Source organism: Helianthus annuus, chromosome 12 (genome assembly GCF_002127325.2).
Source record: "Helianthus annuus cultivar XRQ/B chromosome 12, HanXRQr2.0-SUNRISE, whole genome shotgun sequence".
NCBI lineage: Eukaryota > Viridiplantae > Streptophyta > Magnoliopsida > Asterales > Asteraceae > Helianthus > Helianthus annuus.
Genome location: NC_035444.2, coordinates 67,099,641 through 67,113,650, shown reverse-complemented (window position 1 = coordinate 67,113,650; position 14,010 = coordinate 67,099,641). Strand labels below are relative to the sequence as shown.

General features: G+C 31.7%; 2 long non-coding RNA genes and 1 other non-coding gene across 3 annotated transcripts; all 3 read right to left on the bottom strand.

The window, feature by feature from the left end:
• Positions 1-1,588: 1,588 nt before the first annotated feature.
• Positions 1,589-2,933, bottom strand: LOC110895228. Its single transcript, XR_004875228.1, has 2 exons — positions 2,475-2,933; positions 1,589-1,776 (listed from the first exon to the last, which is right to left on the bottom strand). It is a non-coding gene; the product is annotated as an uncharacterized LOC110895228 (transcript).
• Positions 2,934-7,201: 4,268 nt separating this feature from the next.
• On the bottom strand, positions 7,202-7,754 carry LOC110895230. Its single transcript, XR_002566988.2, has 2 exons — positions 7,498-7,754; positions 7,202-7,361 (listed from the first exon to the last, which is right to left on the bottom strand). It is a non-coding gene; the product is annotated as an uncharacterized LOC110895230 (long non-coding RNA).
• Positions 7,755-8,342: 588 nt separating this feature from the next.
• Positions 8,343-9,619, bottom strand: LOC118484962. The gene is made up of 5 exons (XR_004875227.1): positions 9,452-9,619; positions 9,052-9,176; positions 8,889-8,961; positions 8,619-8,750; positions 8,343-8,370 (listed from the first exon to the last, which is right to left on the bottom strand). It is a non-coding gene; the product is annotated as an uncharacterized LOC118484962 (long non-coding RNA).
• Between the last annotated feature and the right edge of the window lie 4,391 nt (positions 9,620-14,010).

Genomic DNA, 14,010 nt, shown 5'->3' with positions numbered 1-14,010 from the left:
CTTAGGTAGTACAGAACTACAGTGAATAAGGTGAGATTGGTTGTTAACTTTACGTTCATAAAATTTGTATTGTGTAAATACTGACTATGTTTCGATACAAATGAGTAACATGAGAAGTAAAGAAGGGATATATTTTTTCTTTTGAAATTTTTCCCCATCTTGTCAAACAACTATTTTAGTACCAAAATCTTAAAAAAACAATTTTTCGTGTATACATTAGTAGTATAATTATACACAAATTACTCTACTAGAGTAAATACGCGATTTTTTTTTTACATTTTTTGCAACTAAAACACAATGCTTAAGTAGATAGAAAAAAAATCAAAAAAATAAAAATAAAAACTTACTTTAGTTCTGATGTTAAGACCCATGTCTATTTAATCTTTACACTATGTTTATTGTGTGTTACAATAATGGGGCAGTTGGACATCCATCTCTACCAAATTCTTACTGCACTGAAGTTATAACTTTATCCTTCTAAATCTCATACATATCTTCTAATTATTTTTCTTTACATTTGTTTGTTTTAGAGCACAATGAAGGTAGCATAAAACTCAAAACAAACTTACACAATTTATTATTCCATATATAAATTAGCAAGTTATATATGCATCATAAATTGAACATTGTGCTTTGGGTATTTATCAAAAAAAAGTTGATTTTTTTTACTTTTAACCTAAAGGTTTTTACATTTTACAGTTTTAACCCTACATAATTTGTTTTTCTAACTTTAACCTAAAACTTTTCATTATTTGCAATTTAACTTTACAACTTTTCTCACTTATACTTTTCATCTTTCGCAAATTTTCGTTTTAAGTATAGTTCTAAATTTTTTGAGTTAATACGACGCAACATACATGTGTGGTTCAACGTTTTTACCTCTATTTTTCCATGTTTGACAGGTTCATCGCAACACGCATATCCTAGGTCGAGTCAGTGTTGGTGGTCGATGACGGTTGTGTGACATTCGTACTATTTGACACCGTTTTACGCCCCGCCGCAACGCGGGGTGTGCTTTGGGGGTTTTTCAAAGAAAAAATGGTTATGCATATGGTTGTCGTAACGTTGGCTTTGGGGGTTTTCCAAAAAAATGATTTTTTTTACTTTTCATCCAAAAGTATTTCATAAATTACTTTCAACACAAAACTATTTGTTTTTTTATTTTTAACCCAAAACTTTTTATCTTTTGCAATCTATCCTCTTAACTTTTTTTACTTTCAACTATGGTCCTTTATAATTTTCATTTTCCGCAAATTTTTCGCTTTATGCTTGGTTCTAAATTTTGTGACTTAACACATTGCAACGTGCGTCTTTGGTTTAACGTTTTTACGTTTCGTTCTAAATTTTGCGAGTTAATATGACGCAACGTGCGTGTGTGGGTGAACGTTTTTACATCGTCTGTTTTTCCCCGTTTGACAGGTTTAACATAACGTGCGGGTCCTAGATCGACATAGTTATAATTAAAGAATCCCGCCGCATTGCGGCGGGTCGCAATCCAAGTTATATTGTAAAATATAAAGATAGACTCAATTGAACACACACCATCTTACCATTTTCATATATACTAGTTCATAACCATACATTCTCGTGAACGGAATATGTCCAACGCAATAAAATTCATAGTTTCACACAAGAAGAACAATATAATTAATAGTTTCACGTAAGCTCATGATACGAAGACAACCAAATTTAAACCTTCTTGTGAACCTGGGTACACAAATATAACACTTTCGCTTTCCTCCAACCATCTTGCTTACATGTATAACCACAAGCATCCTGCAAAAATAACAAGGTGAACAAAACATTTACATATAAAAGTAGATGCACCATAAAATGGGAAATCGGGGAATAGTGTATTTAACATGTTAAATATATCTTAAAAATGCAATTTAAAATGTTAACATTATTTTTTTCAAAAAAAATTTCGAAGCTTTTGCATACAAAGATGTAGAAGCTATTCCAATAAAAAAATTATTTTCTAATTTTTTAACCTTTTTTTTACTATTTTTTAAGAATTCTTTTTATTAAAAAGGCTTCTACATGTATTTATATATGCAAAAGCTCTGAATTTTTTTTTAAATGATTTTTAACATGTTAAATGCATGATTACCAGATTCCTCACTTTTTAGTATTCTCCATTAAACCCTCCTCTGTATATATCTATATAGTAAAGGAATTATTCCATCTTTTGCAAAATAAGGTTATGCCACAACAACTAGTAATGAGAACTTGACTTTCTTTAGCCATTGTAACCTTTAGTTTTGTTGAAAGGTAACTATTGTTCATAAGTTTCGAAAGAGTGTGCACGACCGAGTGACTATGTTTCCAGAATATCGTTAACTCTTACTATAATTTAAAGTTTCTCATAAACCATTTCCCATGTATTGTAGTATTCTATTGCCCCACATTAATCAGAACAATAAAAATTAGATGAAAGTAAATAACAAATTTGCAATGTAGTTAGACATTCTTACATGTCTTGGGGTCCAAGTAGATCATTTCTGCTTTCGCCGAGGCTCTAGGGAACCGCATAAGATCCTTAGCAATGTCAAACCTTTTATTACCATTCAAAGCTCCATCTGCTTGGATGGTAAACTTCTCAAGAGATGGGGAATGAGCAAGTAACATCTTTACATAAAGCAATTGTGTTTTTGATCCTTGGAAAGGTGATAAGTCAATGGTTCGTAACCGATTCAATGTTTGGTCCAGGCAGTCTGGTGATTCCAAATGATTTGAAGCTGGTTCCACACCAGGTTGCATATGCATGGGTAAGTAATAAGATGATTTTGCCGTCTCAGTATGCGTCATACGCAATTCTACTAGATTCGGTGAGTTTCGAAGCAAACAAAGAACACCATGTAGATCATCCAAATCACCAAGTGAAAAATCTATCAGCCTCAAACGCTTTAAATTATTAACCACATGTGGAAACCACTCTGGCTTTTCCGCAATAAAAACCTAGGAGTTGAAAGTGAGATTTTAAGTCAGAAAACGTGTGAACTATATAACGGTGAAATTTTATTTCCAAAATTAATTTTTGGGATATTGGATTTAAATAACCCATACTTTCACCAATTGGTCGATAACACTCTCAACTTTCGATTTGTACAACACTTTCAACTTATTTTCCTTTAGCACTCCCTAACTAACTGAAATCTAACCTATTTAGTATTTGCTTATTTGATGTGGCCCTTTTTGCTGATGCGACATATGACGTGGCAGCTGATGTGACATTTTTTGATGACATGGCAGCTGACGTGGCAGCTGATGTGACATTTTTTGATGACATGGCAGCTGACGTGGCGTTTGACATCAGCTAACTGGTTAAGGAGTGCCACAGAGGAAAATTAGTTGAAAGTTGGGAGTGATGTGATACAAATCGAAAATTGAGAGTGTTTTCGGCTAATTGGTAAAAGTTGATGTTATTTAAATCCAATATCCATCATACCTTAAGAAAATGAGCATCAATAGACAAGCATTGAACTTTAGGCATGTGAGAGAACATCAATGCGAGATTCATCTTTTTGAGTCTTACATAGTCTTTTATGGGTTTCCCCAGAATTATACAAACCGAAGCAAGCCATTGACTATGCAATAACTCCAGCAACATGACATCATGGCAATTCTTGACTACTAAACTCTGCAATTGTGTAGCCTTGATTTGAAGATTGAATGCATTAATGCATGAACGCATGGTCAACTTCTTAAGTTGTGGTAAGTTGATCCCAGTTCCGCCTACTTGAGTCCTAAAATCGATATAATTTAGAACGAGGCTTTCGAGAAAGAGAAATCCTTCAAACTTAAGTGGTGGCTTGAAGATACATCGCGTAAGTTCCAACTTTGTCAGCTCGAGACAAGAGAACACACAAAATGGAAGTTGATAAGGTTGACTTGAGTTAGCAAGAGTGAGATCCTCTAGACCTTTTGTTGATAAGAATAGTAACCATTGATCAACTTCTAGGAAGTTATCAAGATGCATGCTTGGTATATAGAGATAAAATTTGGAGATAGAACCCTTGTGAATAAGCAAGACTTGGTTTATGACCCTTATAAATCCATATCTACCAAATGCTCCATATTTTTTCAACTTATTTGAAAACTGCTCATCAAAAACCAATGCCCTAGTTGTAGTCCATTTGTACCTCCACTTTTTTGAAAGAATGCTTGTCCTTATAATATCTCGGATTGGGAGCCGCTCTAACACTGAGTCACTCAAATGCTCGGGCAAGTTACCGATTCCATTTGCTTCCGCGATAGTTACCTGGCTCCGCTTATTATTTGCTGTTTATTACATTTAAGAAAAACAGAAATTGAGTTACTTATAAAAGAACAGATGGTTGTACATTGAGTGTCTATATGTAAATGCTATGGTGTCTATAGGTCGATTTAGTTCGATTATGAGACACAACCTATAATCGATATCCCGGTTTTTATATCTTTAGGCCATGTATGAGGGTGTGAAAACAACCAATAGCGCCCTATAACGCCCAAAACACCGCCACCTGGGCGTTATGGGGGGTTATGGGCTGCGGTTTTTTTTTATCTCTCTCAAACCTATACATACATAGGTATTATATATATAATTGAAGGGGGGGTTTACGGGGTTATCCACTATACACATATGTTATGGGAATTTATGTTGGGATAAAGGGGGTTATGGGGCTTTCAATCCGAGATTAACCTCCTTTACCCCAACGGTGAAATCCTAAATAAATCGGTCTATATATAAAACTTGTTTCCGTGATCATTGACAACGGTGAAATCCTAAAACCAAAGTAAGCAAATATATAACAAAGATATAGAATCTTACCCTTTAAATCCATAGTGAATTTCCAGAATTTAGGGTTTCTGGAAGAACATGAAGCGATAAAGAATCAATTCAGGTTTAAATAAGTATCCATCCCATCCCGTCCCATTCGAACGTGATTTAAATTTAAAGTTAAAATAATAAATTATTAATCATTAATTTTTAAGGTTTAAATTTAAAGTTAGAATAATAAATATTAATCATTAATTTTTAATGTTAAATTGTGATAATATATTAATATAGATCGGAAATTAAGCATATCTCACTAAATATTTAAGTGATTTTTGAAGGATAAATCATCTTATACTAATAAATGAAATGAAATTCTTTTATTTGCTGCAGCTGCTTTCTCATATATTTTCCTACTAGGTTATAACCCCGTGTATTATACGGGTTAAGTAAATAAAAAATCAAATAGTTAATAACGGAGATTTAATAATTAAAAAACGATATTTTAAGACGCTTTTCTAATATCCAAACAAAATTTTGTGCCATGTATTATCAAAACTTGTGATGTTTGTCAAGTTTATAAATATGAAAGCATTTGAACCATCGATTAGAAGACAAATGTATCATCTACTTTCTCATGAGTTTTAAAAGTCATGTGAACATACATTTAATAACCTAAGTTTTAGTTAAATAACAGTGGTCTTAATTTATTAGTTCTTAAAAATTATTGAAATGTCGAGATTAGACATATAGCAATTAGCCAATTAGATAAATTATAGCTACAAAATAATACTTAAATTAATTAGATAAGTATAAATATTGGTAATTATATATAACTTTAAAATTTAAATATCTGGACGTGATTTGCATCTTAAATGAATGGTTATTTTTGGATAAATTCATTAGTATGATAAATGTAGTTATTATTCTTCTTGCATTTTAAATTACGATTTTGGCACATGTGGTTATATCACTTTTACCCTTTTAGTCCAAAAGGGTTAGAAAAAAAGACGTTAGGGGCTCAGATGTTAAAAAATTCTTTTTTTGGGCTAAAAGGGTAAACGTGATATAACCACAGGGGCCAAAATCGTAATTTACTCTTAAATAAATAATTTGTTAAGCAAGATAATTGTTCCCTCCACTCTCGTTATGAAAATGCTCAAAAATTCTTTTTTTGGGCTAAAAGGGTAAAATTGATATAACCACAGGGGTCAAAATCGTAATTTACTCTTAAATAAATAAATAATTTGTTAAGCAAAAAAATCGTTCCCTCCACTCTTGTTATGAAAATGCTCGATATTTGATTCAATTATTAAGATATAATTTTTAACGTAGTAATTAATATAAATAAATAATACGATATTTTATGGAACTTTATCCGTTATTTTTTAAATGTTTGAAACATATATTAAATTTAATAATTTAAATTAAATAATAATTATCTACAATTTATATTAAATAATAAAAATTATTTACAATTAAGTAGATGGTTTATCTACAATTTATATTAAACTAGATTATTAGACCCGTGTATTACACAGGTTTAAAAATAGAAATTATATAATTTAACAATCTTTACATAAATTGACATAACTATATTTTTTACTTTGGACAATGTCACATGTAGTTGGTCATATGTAAAAACTACTTTTTTTAGAAACAAACCAACCTTACATAGTGAATGTCCTTGACTTTTATTTATTGGAATGACAAAAGATACGGCGAGAGAAATTTGTTTCCTTTTCAATATTTACAGAGTCATTTTATCTTAGGGTATTAATTGAAATCTAGAGATAAGCCTTTGAGCACCAATTTTACTTCCAAATAAGATTTGTGCCTCAATAACCTGATAGCCATTGATTGGACCTGTAGTCGGGTTCCATTGCGTAAACCATATCTTTTAATCAATATTTCTTAATGACGTTATTAGAACATCGACTTTTAGTAATTATCTATGGTTATTAGAACATCGACCTTTAGTAGTTATCTATGATTTAGCAAGCCTAAAAGTTTAAGTCCATTAAGGACAATTGATGAGTGTAGATTTGCCTCAAAATTATCATGAAGATACTTTGACTCTTATAAAATATAAACTAACATAACTTAGATTAACCGTTATAAAGCTTTTGATTTTGATATATTCATATTAATTAATGAATTAATTTAATATTAACATATTAAAAAAATAAAATGACTCTTTGCTTAAGAATAAAAATTAAAACAAAATGAATCAACGGATAAGCATCGAATTAATGTTTTTCTTTATTAATTTCATTATTTTGTTATGAAAATAATAAATAATTTAATACATATTTTTAATAATTATGTAAGCAAATCTATTTGAGGAATAAGTAGGTATTGCCATGTGGCATTATTTGGAGTCTTTTATTAGTATTAGATTAGACTAGGTTATCACCCGAGTGCTACCCGGGTTGTAGAAAACTATTAAGATAAATATTAAGTGTACAAATAAAATAAAATACAAAGTCTCATGTTACATAAATTAGTGATACAGTGGATACACAATTTAAAGATAGTCGAGTCCCTTTGAAGATGCATATCCTTCGAGTTACCAAAACCTTTCCCGTAGTAAATTGAGTTCCCTCTACAAAAAAAAAAAAAAAAACAACCAAATTATAAGTGTTTATGTATATAATATAAACTTTAGTGTCGATACTATATAATATAAACTTTGGTGTCGATACTAAGCTTGCCTAAGTAGCATTGCCTAGGTACTGTACCTTTTAAGTCAGTCTTGTACTTTGTCTCATATTTGTCGTCTTTTAAAATGTAAGGCATTTAATCTGTATATTAAAAGACCAAAAGATGTTGTAAACTATTTAAATAATATGTACATAAAAAGAGTAGCCACCACATACCCGAGACCCCAACACGACTGCAACATCCAATAACAAAATTGTAAACACGCTAAATGAGAGGTGGACTCAAATGCATAAAAACCTCATAATGTGCAGACATGTGTTAGAATGATGAAAGAAAAAAGACCTTCACTTAATATGTGTCTTCAAAATTAGGATAACCCAATTATTATATTTGCCCATTTCAAGAAGAGTCTTATTTGAAAATAAGAAAAAACATTGACTTTAGTTCTGTTTTGGCTATTCTTTATCAAACTTGTAACAATTCATCTTAATTATCAACTTACATTTGAAATCTGGTATGACATTACCCGAACATCAACTAATTGTTACCCATTACAACTTCCACCAGCAATGTATTGCTTTTCATCTACGATGACTACACCATGGTACAATACAAGATGGAAAACAAAAGCTAATTTGATATGCATGTAAGTCAATCAACTGATATAACATTACATATAAACAAACGCACTCCCACTTGCGGTTTCAAAACTTAATGAAGAGAAAATATGTACATTGATTCAATCTATAGTGATCATCACCAGGTCAATTTACTTGTATAAACAAAAGAACAATTGGAGGAAATAAGAAATGAATATTATTAGACATACACATGTGCGAAGTTTTGATAAATTAATTACTCATAGAGAAACATCTTTAATAGCTCTGGCGTCTTCTCATCATAACGGCTTTAAGAAACACATTGAGCAAGAAGCTATTTCACCATGCCACCTAAATATAATTAAAAAGGCAGCCATGTCCTTTAGCAATAAGCCCAACACTAAAAGTAAACAACTTTAATTGTTCAATAATGACCTAATAATGATAATAGAACCACATTAAAAAAGTAAACCCATTGAAAACAAAGATTAATAGAGCAACATCTGTTGATATGAAGAAGAAAATGATGGTCTAATGGGATTTAGGGGTCCATTAGGGTAATAATTATTGCTAATGAAACATCTATGAAAATAGATTACCAGAAATTAAGCTCCTCCATTAAACTTGATCTCTCTGCAAAAGCACTTTTCACACAATTCCACCATTGAAGCCCTAAAATCTTCATATGAATCGCTCGAATCTTTGCCACCACATCCGTCGCTTACAAATCCCTACGAAATACATTCAAATTTCCAGTATGGTAAATTAGAATAAAAAAATTGATTGATCGAATTTCCAGTATGGTAAATTAGAATCAAAACAAAGATTGGTATAGTTATGATCTTAGGGAAAAACTATTGCCAGCTTACCATATGTTCTGTAGAGATTTAAAACAACTGGTCCGATTAAATCCATATCTCTTTTATTATATCTGGCTTCTACCTACAACATATGTGTTCAAATTATAATCCAATAAAATATTACTTTTTTATAGACTAAAAGAAGGAAATAACATAGCAATTTATATTCAACCTGGTCCATATAGCAAACATAGAAATCCCCATCCAATCAACTTCAGGATCTTGATACCAAAACCAAAGCAACTGGTGACATCTCAAAAGTTCGTTCTCCTTAACCTTCAAGGACTTTTCCAAGAGCTGTTGTGGTAAAAATAACATCAATATAGATCAATGTTATGTCAAAATAGATATAAACTTATGCTATTGTTAATATATAGCTAAATTGCTTTTTAATAAATGACTATGAACCTATTAGAAGCATATTACTCACCATCCACCAAATGTTATCGAGATTAGATATTGCACCAAATGTTATTGAATCATATAAAAAACATCTAATAAGTCCGTCCACAAAAACAAAATCATAATACTCAGTCAGTTGCATCCAATAAAGTGATGGTGAATTATCATACCTGTGGAATTTCTTTTTACTTTCGCTCCATTTGTGCATCATCAATGAGTAAAGAAATAACATCTTCTTGGCTAATATGTCGCACCAGTCTACAAATCAAACCCATCAAGAAAGCATCAATGGAGCCGAAAGAACCTACAAACACAAAAACAACAACTGCAACGGCTGTTGTACGATTCCATTGAGGCTCAGGCCTAAGATAAATACGAATAGAATGAACATTAGATGAAACCAACTTAACAACCGTTACCAAGCGCTCGACAAAAACAACTTAACAAAAGATTTGTGCAACAATATTAGAACGGTGAATCACATGTGTAATGCAAAATCAACGGCTTAGCTAATTTCCTAGTTATTACTCGTACCTGAGCCGAAATCCGTGATTCACCAGGGTTCTTTTTGTCTTCTCACGTAGATCGGTCGATGTTTGTTCGAGCAAAACTTGTAGCCTAAATCATTAAAACCAAATTCCATGTAAACCTAAAATTCAGTTTAAGAAATGCTAAGATTAGGCAAATTCATATCAAGTATTACACTTGAATCTTACATGATAGAACGGAAGGACTCTTTGACTACATTAATGGGTTGATCAACATTTGGTGGTTACACGATCAAAGTAATTTGATCAATCAAAAGGAATTTCCATCGATCTAACTCAACAACTAAAACAAATAATTTGTACCATAAAGATTAACTAAAATAATTCACCACAATAAGGTTATAATCGATAATAAAGACTACAGTAAACAAAACAAATATATAATATTATCATTAAATTCTAACACGGGTTTAAAACTGGTCCAAACCGAATCAGTTCGGTTTTAAAACTGGTTATTCAGAACCGGTTTATTTATAACCGATTCAGAAAACCGGTCCCAAAAACCAGTCCAAAAATCTGCAGAACGCTGTTGTAGTGCTACTGGTTGCTGTTTTCACCGAACGCCCGAACCCAGTCCAAAAAATTGCAGAACACTGCTGCTGGCGCTTTAGTTTCGCTGGTCCAAAACCTTTTTAAAAACTACAGCGACGCTGCTGGTGGTTGCATTTTTCACTAAAAAAACGGCGTTATTTTAAGGTTTTTCGTAAAAAAAAACTGCATTTTTGAGGTTGTTTTGCTGAAAAACTGCAGTTTTTTGCCAAACCGGGTGCTGAAAAAACCTGCATTTTTTTACGTTTTTTTTGCTGAAAAACATGTCTTTTTTCTGAAAACAACTGCAGGTTTTTGGCATTTATTTGCTGAAAAAACATGCTGTTTTGTTACCGTCTTTTGCTGAAAAAACATGTTTTTTTGGGTTTTTTTTGCTGAAAAAAACCAGATGTTTTGTTGCCGTTTTTGCTGAATTAAAGTTGCCGAATATAAAATACGATTCATTGATAAAATACGATCCTATTCACCGAACATAAAACGTTTTTATATATAATGTTATTGGTTTTTTCCGGTTAACCAGTTTTTTTTTTTAAATCGGTTTTTTTAACCGAGTTTGATACTCAAACTCCCAAAACCGCTTAATAACCTGTCGATCTCGGTTTCGAACCAAACCAGTTACATAAAAAACCAAATATCAAGATTCTTGAAGACTCTGCTTTGATACAAAAAAACTTAATCATTCTTTTAGGATATCATGAAATCACGTTTAGGAAACTACAGATTCCATGATTAGAAAAAAAAAAAACTTTTTGTGAAAACACACGAAAGATGAACATTAATAGTTTGCAAAATCAAAGAATAAATATATGAAATCTGATAGAACTCTAAGTTGGAAGAACACACAAACCGTGAATCTCTTGATGATCTCTTGATTGCAAAGTTTTGATACCTAGGGTTTAAAAAAAGAAGAGAGTGTAATCAGCTCTTTCAAAAACGCTGATGATCTGGTTATGTATAGAGGAAGTAACAGAAATAATGATGATAAAAACGAAAACTTACATTGATTAGATTAGTATTAGAGTTAAATGCCATTTTAGTCCCTGTGGTTTGGGCCATTTTGCCAGTTTAGTCCAAAGGTTTCATTTTTAACCTGTGGGTCTAAAAAGGTTTCACAGTTGCCTTTTTAGTCCACTGGGTTAATTTCACCTATTTTTTCTGTTAACGAGAAGGCCAATTTGGTCATTTTGTATGTAATTCTGTAAACTAAAAGGGCAATTCAACCATATAAAATGACCGAATTGGCCTTCTCGTTAACAGAAAAAATGGATAAAGTTAACCCAGTGGACTAAAATGGCAACTGTGAAACCTTTTTGGACCCACAGGTTAAAAATGAAACCTTTGGACTAAACTGGCAAAATGACCCAAAGCACAGGGACTAAAATGGCATTTAACTCTTAGTATTATAAGATTGATAAATATCCAACCAATTGATCTTGTTCGGTAGGAAATGTGAAGGAGAAGATGCTCTAGGGTTTCAATTAATTTATGTCTTCTCACCATTCATAAAACGAAAACATTTTGAAGAGAAGACCAGTTGCTTGGAATGGAGATGGAGAATGGAGATGGAGACTCTCTAGGGTTTTGGAAAAGAAACACAGATAGATATCGTACAAATGGAATTCGGGTCAAAATTAAAGGAAACGGATCCCGTGTTAACCCATATACACGAATTTTGATGACCCGAATTTTTTGAAGCCAAAACCAATTTCTAGATTGCCTTAGGTGATGCCACATCATTTTGCAAGCCCCCATATCATGACACATAAGCCCTTATTTATCATGTTTATATATATATATATATATTAGATAATAACCCATCTACTTTCGATGATGTTATACTATCTTTTTTTTATTCCGTTGACATTTTATATAATATATATTATTAAATTAAATAATATTTAATAGGAGGGTTATCTATAATTAATTAGAAGAAATTAAACTAAAATAATAATTATTTATAAGAGATGCCCTAATATGATGACACGTGTCACTAAATGGTTTCTTTTATTATATAGTATAGAAGATTTATCTCATATTAAATAATAATAATAATAATAATCTTGTAACAAAAAAACTATATAAGAATAAATATTTGTCTTTCTATAAATAATTTAAAAAAAATTAGATAAGGATAAACATTTGTTTTTTTATATAAGCATAAAATTATAACCCAAGTATTATGAGTAGATGTATATACCCTGAAGTTCGGTGATTGAAATTATGGTAAATTAGGAATCAAAGGTTCATGTTTGATATATACTTAATAAATTGTATTATTGTTTTTTTTACTAGAATTAAATAATTAGTTTAGGTCTAGCTTTTTTTTTTACTAGAATTAAATAATTATTCTAGGTTTAGTGTCTTTACTAGAATTAAATAATTATTCTAGGTCTAGTGCATATGCTTTTATCAAAGTATAAGTTATTTTTAGACGCATCGTTGTGATGATTTGGACTTACCATTATAGTCGCACAATTCTTTCAAATGTCAAATCTAGACAACGTAGTTTCACCTTTGTAATGTTAGGGGTACTTTTAAACCCATCATTTATCACACATTGCATCAACATTTAGAAAGAACACCATTTTTAAATATAACAATTCTATAGTCCTTTCATAAAGAATTTAATTCTCGATTTTACGGTATAATTCATAAAAAGTGATGAAATATATAAAAACGTGGGGATCGTTCTCCACCTTTTTGTACCATAACTCTCTTGAATACAAAATTGAGAGGAGCGTTTTGTGAATTAAATAAACAAATAAGCATGAAAGTGCATAAAACCGTTGTATCCTATAATTTGCATGTATCATAAAAACGAGATTCAACCCCATGTAATACATGTGTTTTAACCTAATAATAAATAAAAGAGTAAATTACAAGTTTTGTCCTTTATGTTTACATCAAATTTCAGGCGCTGTCCTTTAGCGCAAAAGTTGACAGGCGGTGTCCTTTATCTTTCAAAATCTTGCAGGTTTTGTCCTTTAGGCCAAACTCAGTTAGATTTTTTGGTTAAATCTGGTCATGTGCCTTGCACATGAGGGCACTTGTGACAACTCGAAATCTAGAACCTTCGTTGTGTCTCGATGTAACTTGCTTGTACGTTATGTGACTAGTTAACTGATTAAACTTAATGATAAATGTGAACTTTTATGTGCTTTGTTATGTGTGCACTGGTACGTATGTATGTATGTGTTATATGTGAACCGAGAACCCGACACGAGACAGCGAGAACCCGACTCGAGACCATGTGGTCTCGAGTGAACCGTAACCATTAGGCCGGTTCGGGCCTTTGGGCCGATTGGGCCATTGGGCCGAAAACCCTTAGCCGAAACCCATAAGGGTGCAACACTTGGAACTTGACTATAAATACACCACCTTAGTTAGTTTTACCATTTGTTGAAACATTACACCCACACACTCTCCTATTCTCTCTCACTTAAAACCTAAGAACACAAACACACCTCCAAGACTCTCGGATCCAATCGGTTGGCACAAGAAACTCTCGGATTTGGACTTCGGATCGGCACACACACACACCTCACCAACCGGTTAGTATTTATGGTGTTTATGGATTTATGTTAGTTATGTTAAATAATAAAATGCATGAGATAATATTTATTGTTAGTGTT